The sequence below is a fragment of the Homalodisca vitripennis genome, chromosome 4 (assembly GCF_021130785.1).
Source record: "Homalodisca vitripennis isolate AUS2020 chromosome 4, UT_GWSS_2.1, whole genome shotgun sequence".
Taxonomy (NCBI): domain Eukaryota; kingdom Metazoa; phylum Arthropoda; class Insecta; order Hemiptera; family Cicadellidae; genus Homalodisca; species Homalodisca vitripennis.
The window spans coordinates 59,664,758-59,679,970 of record NC_060210.1 but is presented as its reverse complement, the minus strand read 5'-3'; positions in this window follow the sequence as shown (position 1 = coordinate 59,679,970).

Genomic DNA, 15,213 nt, shown 5'->3' with positions numbered 1-15,213 from the left:
GTAGTACACTCAATTGTGCATCTGGTGAGACAATGAGAATACCTCTTCACCTAGATTACGTTATATCTTTTAGTCTGTGTGTCTCTGGTTTTTTGATGTAAAGACTTCATCTTGACTTCTTCAGATTCCACTAGTCACGTCAGTGACAGTATCATATTCACATATTCAAGGTGATCTTGAGTTAAATTCAACTTTTCACTAAAATGAACGAACTTGATCATTAATTAAATGGAAATCTATATTTTATCCTTAATTTCGAAACACCTTTTCTATAATATTCTAACCGACAGTGACGATTACGTCCAGTGTAAACATGATAATTAATTATCTCTCAGTTAAGACCGAGGATAGTGCTGGACCCTCCCACTGTTGACAATGCACCACTTGCTGTACCCACGCCACTTCACACGGCTCCACTGTTTACCAACTATTTCACAATGGCAGATGGCTAACAAGATTAATCACAAAGCTAATTACACGCGACCTGGCGAGTGCCACGACAGTTCCCATAGACCACACATCGCAGGAGACTTAGAGGCTGGAAGTCTTTAGCTTAAAGGCGCCTACTTACACCTTCAACTCAACTTCCTGTTGAAGTGGTGGAGGCTAAATTACTGCATTGCCAAACTATTAATTTTTAATAATTTACTAGATCCCATTCGAATAATAATAGCTATTTTTAGTTTTAAGTTTAGCTCAAGATCACCTTCCTATTATTTCAGTTGTGTACTTGATGAGACAATTAGACTGCCACTTCACCTAGATTACACTAAACTATTGGTTTTTTTATTTAGTTGTCTCTTAGGTCGGAACAATGTACTTTCTTTTTGAGCTTCTTCGTTGGCGATTTATTTTGGATCTCTTCAGACGAACTAGAAGGTTGTAGGAGGCAATTCCGAGACAACGTCAGATACCAGACGCTGCAGTAATAGGAAGATAAACTGAAGCTAAATTCAACATTCAAATTTAATCAACCCGTTCTACTACAGCTACTTTAATAATAATTATATTGTATTTTATGAACCAGGAGCTGAGAGCAAATTCGCATTCTGATTTTTCTACACAAACTTATTTTTCTTAAATCGATAGAGAAATTTCGCCTAAAGAATAAATCGATCGCCAGCCACTCTAGTTTTGTAAAGTTCAGAATTGAAGGATTAAAAGGTACAAAATATGAAATAATATTTTTCTAATCATTTGTATAGCTAGGCATATAAATAGAAGTTAAAGAACTTTAAATTGGTAACTTTCAGTCTCTTTGTGCACCGACAGTCGGTGAGACTATTATTTGTGAGTCTGAAGATCCGTTTTGTGTCTAACAAGTTATGTAAAATATATTCTGAGAAAAGTTTAAAAATAAAAGTTAGGAGGATTTTAATTTGGGTTATTGTTCCACATTTTTAATCCTTCTGATATCCTCCCTTTTCTATATCCATCAAAATTAGAGTGTCTGACGTTAGTTTTCATTCTTAAGAAATATTTCTCGATCAATTTAAAGAAAAACAAGATTGCGTGGTTATACAACGTCTAGGTGCAAGATGTAACAGTTTTTATACGTATGTGGACACTAGGTTAAAGTGGGGGAAATAAACCACACATAACATTATAACTCGAAATACTGTAGTGGGTCTGATTTTAAATGAATATATGTAGATAAAAACAAAACAACAGTTGCTCGATTTGCAGATTTAGTACTATCCACTAAGGAAGTTAAGCCTAATTGTGTAAGTCAACTAAAGATCTACAACAAACACAATCATTCAATTGGAAAATGTTACAACTTTCCTCCACCCAACCAATATCAATCACTGATATAGCTTATGTTTACGTTAATTTGACTATGAAAAGACTGTCACTCAAACATCACGGGTTCTATTAATGGTAAGATTGAAAACCACAAAACGTATGCTCTGCCAAAAAAGCCACATCTTCCATATTATATTGGCAAAATTATATAAAAATTACATTACTTTAGATAGATGCATGAAATTTTTTCATATAAACTCTGTTCGACCTCTCATTATTGTACGATAGGGTGATGTATCGTGAGTAGTGAATTTGATTTTCCTTTCGGCTAAAATAGGTGGATTGATCGTCATCACTGGGATGTAGTAACCTTCCTCTGTACCTAACTTCCACGCAAATCCTTTCAGTAATTATTTTCAAGATCGTCAGTGTACGGTTCAGGGGTGGCATTTGGTGTTAAGTTATAGCGGCATTCTATTAAACAAAGCAGGAGCACGCCACGGCATGTTTTGCTTACCACGCTTTGCTGATGGGGTCTACAGCTATTTTTATTAGGGTACATGTGTAACTATTCGGCGTGTTAAAATTTTATATTATTTCACAGTTACTTTATAAATTGATTTATTCTGTAATTTTCTGGTTGCCATCATGGTTACCCCTAAGAACAATGTAAAAATGTTCGCTAACGCTGAGCCAAACCCAATGGTAGATCATACACTACGAACTATGTCGATCTTGCTTATATACGGTTTTTATATTTTATATCATATTGCATTCTATCATCATTTTTTCTAAGTATTACAATTACGCTCCAAACTTATTCATAGCTTTTTGTTGTATTTTTTATTTTTTATTAATATTAATATCAAATTTATACTTGTTATTAATTTATACTTCCATTCTGCCTAGTTGTAATTAAGTTGTTATTAGCAGTAATTACCAGTCTAAAACGTAGGCTACTTGATTTCTTTTATCGCATTTTTGCTTAGTATTGGTATTCATTTTTAGTACCACATCGCTTACTCGCTTTTATTTTTTTGGAACTCAGATGTATATTTATTGTTGTTACCTATTATTATTTCTCTGTTGTTATTTATTAATTGATAATTATTAGTATTTTTTATTGACTTATTGACTGTTATTTACCACTTTTTATCTTTAGAATTTATCAAAATGCATTTCGTACGACTACATTCTCACTATCCTGTCTTATTTTACTATCTATATCTATATATTTTTATATGAACATCTATGCAAAATTTTAAATCTATACGTTATAGTTCGCTTTTAAGACATCGTGCGGATAAACAAACAAATAGGCCGACAGAAATGAAATTTCTCCAGCCCCTCGACTGATGGCTTCAATAAAAGATCGAACATTATGGATTGCTTGTTTGAAGTTTCTTTTTGACGATAGAAGGATTGTGAAGGAAACAGGATTTTCCCGAACGTTATCCATCATTCACTGATACAAGAAATCAGTAACACTAGGTTTTGAGATCTGCAATATAATCTTTTCCTCAGGTGAATAGCTAAGTTAACACATAACTAAAATATAACTTAAAATAAACAAATCGTACAAAATCATTGAGACGCATAAGTCAGAAATGACGACAACCATTTTATGTGTCACTTCATGCACAATAACTAAAAAATATGGAAAAACACAACACTAATTATTAAAACTGAACTACAGAGTACAGGTATCAATAGATATGAAATTACCGGCCTACCACATAGGACTGATCACGGATTGGTCAACTTGTAGTTACAGGTCTATCAATTAGTAATTGATACCGATGTAAATCAGTCAGTCATGTTGCTGGTGATTAGTGGCAAGGCTGCATCTGTTTCATTCACAGCTAACAGTCAATTCAGTCATACTTTAAATTGCGTATTGGGATTTTGATGTCTAAATTTCGCATAAAACATCATTGGCTAAATTAATGTGAAGACATTGGTATATCGAAATTTTTCACAAGTAATTCACAAACTGTACATTATGCATGGTCAAATTTTATAAAGATTATCACAATTGATTATTTTCTAAACCATGCTTATGGTACAACACTGTTGAACTGAAATATCAATCTTATCGAATAGTCATCTCCTATAGTACCTTTACCAACTACCACTGTAATGCTAACAATGCCGTTCCGCGAGGTAATACTAGTTGCAACAAAGTGCACGCTAGTTTTATTGATGTGAGGAAATTACCACATCCAACTAAACTACAAAGAAGTTTCCATTCTATTGGCCAACGTCAGTACATCTGGGTGCCGCATAGTACGGTGAAATATTTGACAGTTCTTGCATTAGCCTCACAATCACAATGTTTGTGTGGTCCCAGCCACGGTTGGCTAACTCCAATAGTTTACAAACTACAGTTGCTGTAGGGCCTCGTCAACTTGGATGGCATCTCGTTTAGGATTGCTTCTCCCTCTGTCGGCGCTTCGTAATCTCCAAATAATATTAATGTGCAGCTCTGTGTAAGGCTGTGATTACTAAGCATTGCCAAATTACTTTTCTACATTCCCTGCAAACAAAAGTGTCTCTGATAAGATTTAAGTAAGGTAATGGTCGATTGGAAACTAATATCATAAGCATACTTTTTTGATAGTACGATAAAACAATCGTTCTAATGAACAACTCCTTATAATATTATTTAAGTAGCTAAGTTAAATACCCATATCCGGTGTAAGGGAATCTGATATACTCTGAATTGTCCTGCCTGAGCCATGAGTCAATTCTCGAGAGCTGTCCGTAAGAACCTTTTATAATTAATAAATTGAGCGTTTTTAAAGATAAATAATAAATAATCCGTCCTTTTAATTAAAATCTCGGCTTAAGGCTAATTATCTTGGGGTTTGTTAATTTGGGGTCAACATCCTTACTTAGACAGGATCATTCCGCAATTTTGCATTTATTCTAATAAATGTTTCACGAAGGAAGTATGCCGTTAAAGAGTTCAAGCCATAGTATGGGACATCCACTACATCCTAAGAAGGTATTTAAATATACAGATTTATTGAAGTTGTAATATTTAATTCATGGGGAACATTGAGAGAGCTAAGGAAAGTTATTATGTTTAGAAATAGGCTAGAACATAGTCACAGCTCATAATTACTGGCCTATGGCACAGTTTATGTACAGAAAAACAGTTTGGTATAATAAGGTAAAGTTACTATAAATTCTTAGACTGCATTTACTAGTGTACCTCGGTATACTTTTATCTAGTATGAGGTACCTTTAACCTTTCTTGAGATTCCCGGGATGTTTCACTTCTAGCTAGTTTACAACTTTGAATTGAACCTACACTGGGTACAGCAAAAGCGATGCTCACTCACTTCCGGGCAACCCCACGGATTTCCAAGGTTGGCACATTACAACAACAAAAGTCGAAATATTTATGTAAAAAGATTGATCGATTGGTCTACTGTACTACGGAGGATTATATAGGATGTGTTAAGAGTTAGTGCTAGAGGGTTATTTATGCAGCATAAAAATTAGAGAGTACTGTCCCCTAACTGTTTTGACATGATAGAGATGTAGAGTCAGAGATGTACTCATAGGATCTCGACAGGAGATGGCCTCTACTACCAACCTTGCCCATCCTGTCATTCCGAAAGCAGCAAAGATCCAATGAGTTCAATAAGTTCAATAAGGGGTTCCGTCAACTTAATATCCTAAGTGATTAAATGTCCTTGAGAAGAACTACCATTCATTCCTATTTAAAATATCCTTACAATCAATCTTAACATAGCATAATCATCTACTTCATAGAACACTCAGTAATCTATGTCAAAATTTATCTTATACTAAACCATTCCAAGAAGTTTGTGTCTCAAGAATTAAAAGCAAGAGCCAGACTGAGTTGAGATATGCACTGAGCAATGGTGTGAAAATACCGACAGCATGATATCAGAGGCGACACGACAGAACGCGACGGCAATGGTGTGTTTGTCACGTCCCAAAGGTACAATAATCATTGTGTTGCCGTGGATACTGTTATGTCACCGGTATGTGGAACAACAGAAGACATGTGCGACCACATCAGCTCTATGCCTCGCCCTTTACAACTGAGGACATGTGCCGACTACATCAACACCTGTACCGCACCCTTTCACTCGTTACCAATTTATTCTTGGGGCTTTTTTGGAGTGATGATTATATCACTGCCTCACCACAACGTAAGTATTTGATTAAATATGCGAATTTAAGAAATTGTAGGCAGGGACATATTCGATTGAAATTAAAGGCAATAAATTAATTCATAAACATCATCATGCTTTCAGTGAGCTGTTATCACATTTAAGGTACAAATGTGAACCCTTTAAAAGATTAACTAAAACTTTAAAGACCTGTTTGATTATTTAAAACCAATATGCATTTAATCTTAAATAGCAAAACTAATATTTGGGGTTGTTCATGTCAATATTTCAAATTAATATAAGTTAGATCGTACAATTCAGGGTCAAGACTTTATCGTTAAATAAATTAATAATTGCCATTGTCGATTTCCAATCAGATTAATGAGTTGTTATTTGTAGATATTATTTCAATTTATAATCTAAGAAATTGAACTTAACTACATATTACACCATTGAGTGACTCAGCATAATTTGTGGATTCAATATATTAAGTCCTTGTTGCCTATTAGGCTTTAATATAAAACCAAATATAGTAAAATTATTGCCGTTGTGAATCATGCTACTAACAGTCTCAGCAGCCTTCGTATTAGGGTCAAACAGTTTTTCAAGGTGCTTTATTACTTTTGTGGAAGCCACAAAGAACACACGGATCTAATTGGCCTCTCGACCGTACAAAATTTGAACTTTTACTCTGACGAAATATGTATAATTGTAATTGTGTAATTACTGGACTGGAGGCAGTAAGTAATTTTGTGGTCGGCCTTGACAAATATCCCGAAGAAGTCCTGAGAATATATGAAGAATGTAGTTTTATGGTGTGTTTGTAAGAATCTGGTTAACTAGGATGGGGAATAAATATAATCGATATTAAAATTAAATGAATTATCAAATTGTGGGGAACTATCAAAAAAGTGATGAATAATGAAAGGCGATGTATCAGTAAAAACATTTCGATGCAATGTCCAAATCAAAACTAGTCATAATATTAAATTTATAAGAGATAGCGATAGAGTTTGCATGAGATTAAATGGTAAGAAAATTCTAAATTTTAATTTAGGTAGTACCATTGATTGAAGATGTATAAATAGCAATACTGAAATAAAATATCATATACCATTTCCTTATATCCAAAGATATGTAATCATCTCTAAACATATATACAATGAATTCTTCTTTGCAGTATTTATATGGAATATATTTATAACTTCAGAGTAATAGTTACATAATATGTAATATGTAATTTCACTAAGCCATACCTCATTATAAAAAGACTTGTCACTCTCTTAAGTCGCAACTCAAATACAATATGACACACTCATATCTTTATCTTCGATCTTTATTCTTGGTTACAAAACTGCCCAAATTTACAACTTAAATTATCTATTATTTATCTCTCGTGTTAAAAATATATTTTCCTTTCTATAGGCAAGGTATTTAATGTAGATTTTTCTTATAAATTTATCAAGTAATATTTTTCATATATTATAAGTTGATACTATTCTTGCCAATGAATTGTAATTATCGATCATTATTGTTTATTTGACGGCCGCAATCTTAAAACTGTTGTTTACTGTTTTTCATTGTTTCATGTGGCTTCTAATATTTAGTCACCTTTATAGAGTTAACCTGTACATTTTTTGATAAGTAGTGGGGGGATAGTGTAATAAACATAAAGAAAGATCTTTTCTAAAGTATGATCATGGTACTTTACACATGAAGTAGATTTTTCTACGAAATTCACTTTAAAATGGCATACTTTCAAACCTCCTCAAGTTTAAAATCCAATATAAAATTGCCTAATAACTATCAATCACTTGGGATAAAATATGTTTTCTTCAGTTACTTTGTTAACTAAAGTACTTTGTAACAATAACCAACCGAACTCATATAAGTAAAAAATTGTTTTAAGCCAGAGCTTTATTTGTGGATCTCTTACTTTATTAGTATAAAAAGTTGTATCCTAGTAGTCATAACGTCTGATGATGAAACAATATTATCTAATTTGTCATTTTTTTATGTTTTAGTGTATTTCTTTATAGAGTACATCCATATTGGAACATCCCTGAACGCCTGTAACCAATTTGTTGTATGTTTTTCCCCTATTTTTCATTTTTGTTACGAAATAATAGAGGAATATTAGATCATATATTCTATGTTGAAATAATTTTAAGGAACAACGTTAGTTATTACATATCGTAGAATACGGAACAAAATGTAATTTAAATGCACACGAGAATGGTTGTTACTACCACGTATTAAACATGTATACATTTTTAGACTCCTATTTTCATGAATTACACGAGTTACCCATGAATTTCTCCCTAAATATCCTGCCCCAAGCAACTATACACCGTACAGAAAGATAGACAAGTGTCAATGGACGGTTAACGGCTGGGCTCTGAAGGGCGACGCGACGGGGGCTGTAATGAAGAGTTCGACCATAAACTGGATAACGGCCTCGTTGATTGAATATTGGCAAACACCAGTTTACGACTCTGCCATTTTAACTCGTGAGTTACAACTTTTAATTTTATTCCTAAATCCTAAAATGAATGCATAACAGACATTGGGATTATTTTCGTTGAACTTTTTGATTGATGAACATTTTGTTACGGTGTATTGATATATTTCCAATTAAAAGTGTATTTAGAGTTACATTAAGTAACTTTTTTATCCGAAGAATGGAAACACTCTTTAACCTTCAGTGAATATGTCTGTACCAATGATTAAATCATGCAATTTCATGTAAACCTCTTTAAACGTCTTTATCAAAAGTTGTTCAATAAACGTAATATAAACTCCTATTGTTATAACAACGTAAACAACACTCACGTAAATAATATGGCAGAGAAATAAACTGATCACATGTGCGACTCATCAAATTAAAAATAAGGAAAGATTAGAAACTATTTTCCAGCGCAGACCCTTATCGTAAAGACTATTACTAGTTTCAACTGACCAAGTGAATTGAGTTAATCTAAGTCGGATTTAATCTTCTCGTCATTTTCTGTCCGTCTGTGTAATAATTCATGATAAACATGTCCTAGAGATTTGAAACTTTGTAAATAGGTTCTTCTTGGTTCAAGTAAGAACCCTTTTGGGTTTAGGATCAAAGACTAGTCATCAGTCTGTCTGACCGTATGTGTGATAACTCATGATAGAAAGACTTTGTGACATTGATCCAATGGATAGTTCTGGACTTAAGAGCACAAAATGGCAGTCCGTCTGTTTGTCCATCCGTCTGTGCGATAAACCTTTCATTACGTTATGTCGGGTCCTTCGATAATCCCTTATATCGGTGTATTGTTATAAGTGTATATACAACAGATGTACCTACATTGTTCCACCTGTCTCTCTAATACCCAGAGTATTGTCATGCTCAGGTCCCTCAATTTCAGCTAGACATCTCTACAGATTGCCTCAATTCTTCTCTTGTACAGGTTCCCTGTGGATAGGTCACCTAATGGTTGTGTATGACTGCGCCATTTGTTTGTCCGTCTATCTACCTGATGGCCTCAAGTGTATCCTACGATTGCATCCTAACGATCATGACAGAACGTGTGACATTAACAGCGAATCTGACATAGCCTGTAAAAAAGGTGACATTTATAACTGACCCTCCGTAGTTACTTGAGTTCCTGCGCTTAGTGATCCCGACGCTACGAAAGTGGCTAATTATCGAGATATATATATTTTTTGAGACCCACTCTATCTTGAAAGTACGATATTAATAAAATAATGTAAATTCCATATTTTGAACGTTGTTTTAATTCACTATGACTTCCTTAAATAAGTCTTCTCTACTAAAACATTTAATTAAAAATATTATACTAGTATAGATAACGTATTATTTAATAGATTAAATATAATAGGTGTTAAGAATAAAAAATACGTAATTAAACTTATGACACATAGACCAGTAAAAGGCTTATACAAAGCACAAAACAAATTAAACACGAAAACAATAAGAGCCTGAAAATAAATTACAAACAAATCTTTTAATATGAATTAAAAGATAATAGATATATCAGCTACTATGATGTCCTTGAGGAACACATTCAACATTTATGCGATAAAAAGAATAGCTACGCTTCAAACTTCAACTGGTTTGGCGGATACCACGCTGAGATTTTCAGTTCTCTATAGATCAGGAAATAGATACTAAACAGCTGGTCGACATTACGTGACATCACGTTTCCATAAGTGACAGGTTTGCAGCTACTCTAAAGGTGGACACATGATCGTGCCGTTTAAGGTCGATAATAAATTGAGTGGATGAGTTCGCAGGTTTTTAATTCCTTGTATAGGCTATCTCCATTTGATATGCAATTGCGGTATGCGGGATGGATGTTACATTCATCTTGATAACAGCCTTTATCATCGTTCACGATCAATTTTCCCATGATTTTGATACCACTACAAGAATTCACAAGATGGAAACTCAAAAAACAAAGATAATACTTAGATGACGCAATCGGTTTGAATTTTATTTAATTTCTAAACAGCATTTTTGCCATCTCTCTTAAAGTACTGTATATATTTTTGTGGATACTGGAAGAGTAGAAACAGTTTTTATCATTCTATGACGAATTGTAGGCATTCACAGCAGAATTTGGAGGATTCTTACGATGAATAAAAACTTGTTGAAAATAAGTATACAAAATCTTTGCAGTATTTTCATGAACTGGAGAGAATTACATGTTCTTTTTTTATTAATACAAATATTAATTGCCTTAAATTGAAAATCGCTGTTACTCCCTGGAGGTATATTTCATTTACATACTGTAAATAATTTGCATTTAATAAATGCAAATTATTTACAGTATGTAAAAAAAAAACTGCCGGAAGATATAATATATCTTCCGGCAGTTTTTAATGAGGCCTGGTTACAAAGTTGCCTAAATTTAATATTTTATGCCAGTAATTGCTTGTGGGGTCATAAAATAATTCTACTTTCATCAAGACTTTATCATAAAAGCTCATCGTTTGAAAATATAAATATTATTCAAATCAAAAACCTATTGCGCAGCCTTAAATAATGTTAAGTGATCAGTTAAGTAATAATGGTATCAATATCAGTTTTAAAATGTGTTTAGCAAGTTATTAAATTGCTATTTGTTTCTATTTCTGATTGAATTTTAATAAAAATTATTGATCATAAGAACCCTAGATTTAAACAATATTGTAGTTAAATTATTTTCTTATTTGTACTTTACTATTGATTTTTTGGTATCACAAGCTTCTTAAACATCAAGAATGCGCCCTCTGGTATGTATAACTTAATTTATCTATGTTATAAAATGGATAATGAAAAACCAGAGATGAGGCACATTCCCACCATTTTTGTTGATTAGGCAATACATGTTCGATTTTTAGGTGTTCAATTATTTGTGTGATTAATTAATTTAAGGAACGTTTGCGCTTTTTTGTAGGAATTTTTAACAGTTAAAACAATATTTTTGTGATTAATCCTTTTCTTCTAATTATCTTTCATAACAATATCACCATCATTAACAATGGTGATTTCTTTACGTTATAAACATTCAAATATTTAAATAAGCTTGTGTCTACCACAACGCTTGTATAACGCGAATATTTCCATCTCAAACTAACTACATCATTTTTTTGCATCCTGAATGTAATGAAATCAGAATGCTAAAGGCGGTGAACAATAAAATTTACATTAAACAATAACTAGAGGGTTACGTGTAGCTTATCAAGAGTGAGGGAATAGTAATGGTTCTTGATAAACGCTGCTTAGAAAATGTACGAGTAATCTACTTCCTCTTCTCTCTCAAATAAACTATCAACACTGATGTCAGTGTTGGTTCTGCACTAACCATATTAAGAACTTGTTATTTAAAATAAAAGAGCACTTACAATTATCATCAATTATCGTTATCATTATTTTCTTATATGAAAAGTACTTTAAAAATCCTTTTACTTAGTGTAGCGTATGGCTAACAAAAATACTTCTTCAGAAAGTATAGGGCATCTTTAGTTTCTTGCTGTAAATTATTCAGTTGCGTAGATTATTTTAAACTTAGTAAAACGTATTGTATATTGTGTTTGAGTATTGAATTATGAAGTAGCTCATAATGTAATTGTGTCATAGTTTATATATTATATAGTGAGTGGACTGATTCAGTCTATTCTGGACACAATATATTATATACGTTTTTATATTTCCGTATGTACTGTATAAAAATATAGTGCCACCGAGAACCTGTAATTTAGCAAGTGTATTATGTCCCAGAATGTGGTATTCCTCCGTAGTTAAATCTAAAAATATCAATCAGTATTTCCTTACTTTGTTTCCATGTTCAATAAAAAGTTAATGCATGCTGAGGTAGACAAGCAACGTTTTCGGTATAAAAAGTAAAGTTCATCCCAGGAGCTGTCATGAGCCAGGCGGCACGTGTGAGAGAAGTTAACTACTTGAGACATGTCTTGTGTCTCGTCCTTATACTTATAATGAGAATGTACCTCAGTTCGTTTCCAAAACTGTTGCAGTATTCATAGAATTCCATTCGCATTGCTTTTTCTTTTCATTCTATTAAATGCCATCTTTTATACTTATTTGAAATAATTTTACACATATGGCAGCCTATTCTAATAATATATTTTAAATTAAAATAGAAAAATCACTCATATTTCACATATCTCAAAATGTTTCCAAAATTATCATATATTTGAAATATTGAGACTATTAATGAGTCTTTATGTAGATTATAGCTATGTGAGTACCTACCTGATTTATAACATATTTAGCACTTTAAAAATGTTAGGTTATATTTATAAAGTGAGTTTATTCTCCACGCAATAATTTAGTATAATTTAAATGCATGCAGTCATAAACATCGTTTGTCAGCAGTTAAATATAAAAAATAAAACGTGATCGTAGAGTTAAGGTAGAAATAAGACTGACTATAGTCACGCACTTTGAAAATTGGCGTTCGTGTTTTGTTTCTACATCCATTTTGTAATATAAGATTTTGCAGTATTTATTGCAATTTTTTAGTCCCCACAAGAAATAAGTCACTATTATAGTTGTCAGTTTTAACTTCACGACAGCAAAATATGTTTTTAGAAATTAGAAATTGTAAGTATAAGATAATGACTATAATTTAGACCTAACTCTATGAGCAAGTTTTATCAAAAATGCTAATTGAAGATACAAACAATTAGGAGAAAAAAAGCTAAAAGAAGGATTAATTGTTCAATAACACGAATTTATACACTCATACGTTTTTAAACATGTGATAAGAACCATTTTCCTTGTTCTTATCGGAAGTTAAAATAACGTTTTTAAATTATTCGTCCACAACATTAAATGGATCAATTTTGAACCATTTCAAATATTTTAGGAGCAGTCGCCTCAAAACCTCCCTTACATTTAGGTTTTCAAATTTTAAAAGTTATTTCAAAACTCAAGCTCCTTATTTTTAACACTACATATAAGGGCAACTATACAAAACTATATTATTTATTCATTTATGTTTTAAGCTTTTAATTAATGTAGCAACGTCTGTAGTGTAGGTACATAATTTTGGAGAAAGGAAAAACAATCTTAAATCGATCCACACAGGAGCCATTGGTAGAAACTAGTACAATAGAAAAAGGTTTTGACTTTCAACAAATAATGTAATATTTTATACGTAGCTATTATAATTCAGACAAAAATAAAATCAGAAAGAAAATTATGAAAAAAGTAAATACACAATAAATGTCTTTAAGTATAATTGTGGTATAAATCCCTGTAGAGTTATTGTACACAGCCATCTACAGTGGGAAATGACTACTTGTTTGTTTGTACCTAATGTTTCATTATACAGTAGACGGGGAAAGTAATGTCAGGTCTGATGGCGGGAATTGTGGGTTATGTTGCTGTAGTAATGGCAGAACCGGTTGACCCAGGATCGTATTCGAGTGACCTTGACATAACTTGTCCCACCACCATATAAGTGATTCATCACATGTTCATTTATTTACATATACGAAATATTTACGTTCAAATTTGGTATATTTGATTACCGCGTTGATTACCGCATTCTACATATTTGATTTAATGAAGAAAATGGAAACTAAGTGATACAGTTTATGTTCTGTACCTAATTAGGAACCAAGTTCAAGGATTAAGATTTAGTGACACCGATTAGTGGGTATGTTATTTTGAAGGTTAACGTGTTAATTTTGTATGTCTATAATTATAATTGATCTATTCTGTATTGTTGCTCCATGTCTTGGTAAGTAGGCCCTTTAGTGAAACAATACCTTTAAAGAGAAAAGTCCCCACTTTCCAAGTCAGAGGTTTTTCACAGTAATTTAGAGAAATCTTTATCTCTGCTCTTTACCCAATGCCGCTGTTCCATAACGTATATTCCACATGAGCTCTAACTGAAGTTCCATCTCAAAAAACGTAGAAAATAACAATTTTCCTCACCATTACTGTCATGCTTTAATCCATGGAAGAAACCCCATTCTTAGCACACTAATCTGTTTGTGTTATTCAAAACTGGATGTATGATTCTTCCCAAATGAAACATTATGTGGAACAGTGACATGGAACAGCCAAACATCACCTAGCAATAATGAAGAATGCCATATCTTCTTATAAATAAAAATGAATGGCGAAATGTGTTGGTAAGCGCTAATCACGATAACGGCTAGACCAATTCTGTTAATTCTTTTTGTAAAATGTCCATTGAAATTCGAGGAAGGTTTATATGAAGAAAAACTAAAGAAAAGTTACCTGGAATATTTTGTAATTCAGAAAAAATTGTAGTTTTTTCGTTTCATAATTCAAATTAAACTGGCACTAAACAGCTGTTGACAGCTATAGTTCGACAAACTTTCTGAAACATCTGTTTACATTTAAATTTTATCAATAATAAGTAAACAGTGCTTGATCGGTAGTGTAATGCAGATAGTAAATAAAACATTTATATATATATATATATATATATATATATATATATATATATATATATATATATATACATTTTACTCCAGAATGCCCCAGTGACGAATTAAAATCATCTAATGCATTAAATACTGTTATAAAACTAACCTTAATGAACAAAGTTATGTATGTTTTCACATAAGTTACTTTAAACTCGTGATATTATGATATTACATTTTAAAAATGGCTTATGGAAAAACAGAGAAACGATTACTAACACACCTTAACGATTCATTCGTTCCCTGGCCACAGTCCATAAAATAAGTGTAACGCCAACTTGAATAACTATTATTTTGGACTGCTGCATAACCTTAATAAGAATTTCCCCCTTATACCGAAAGTACATAAGAAGTA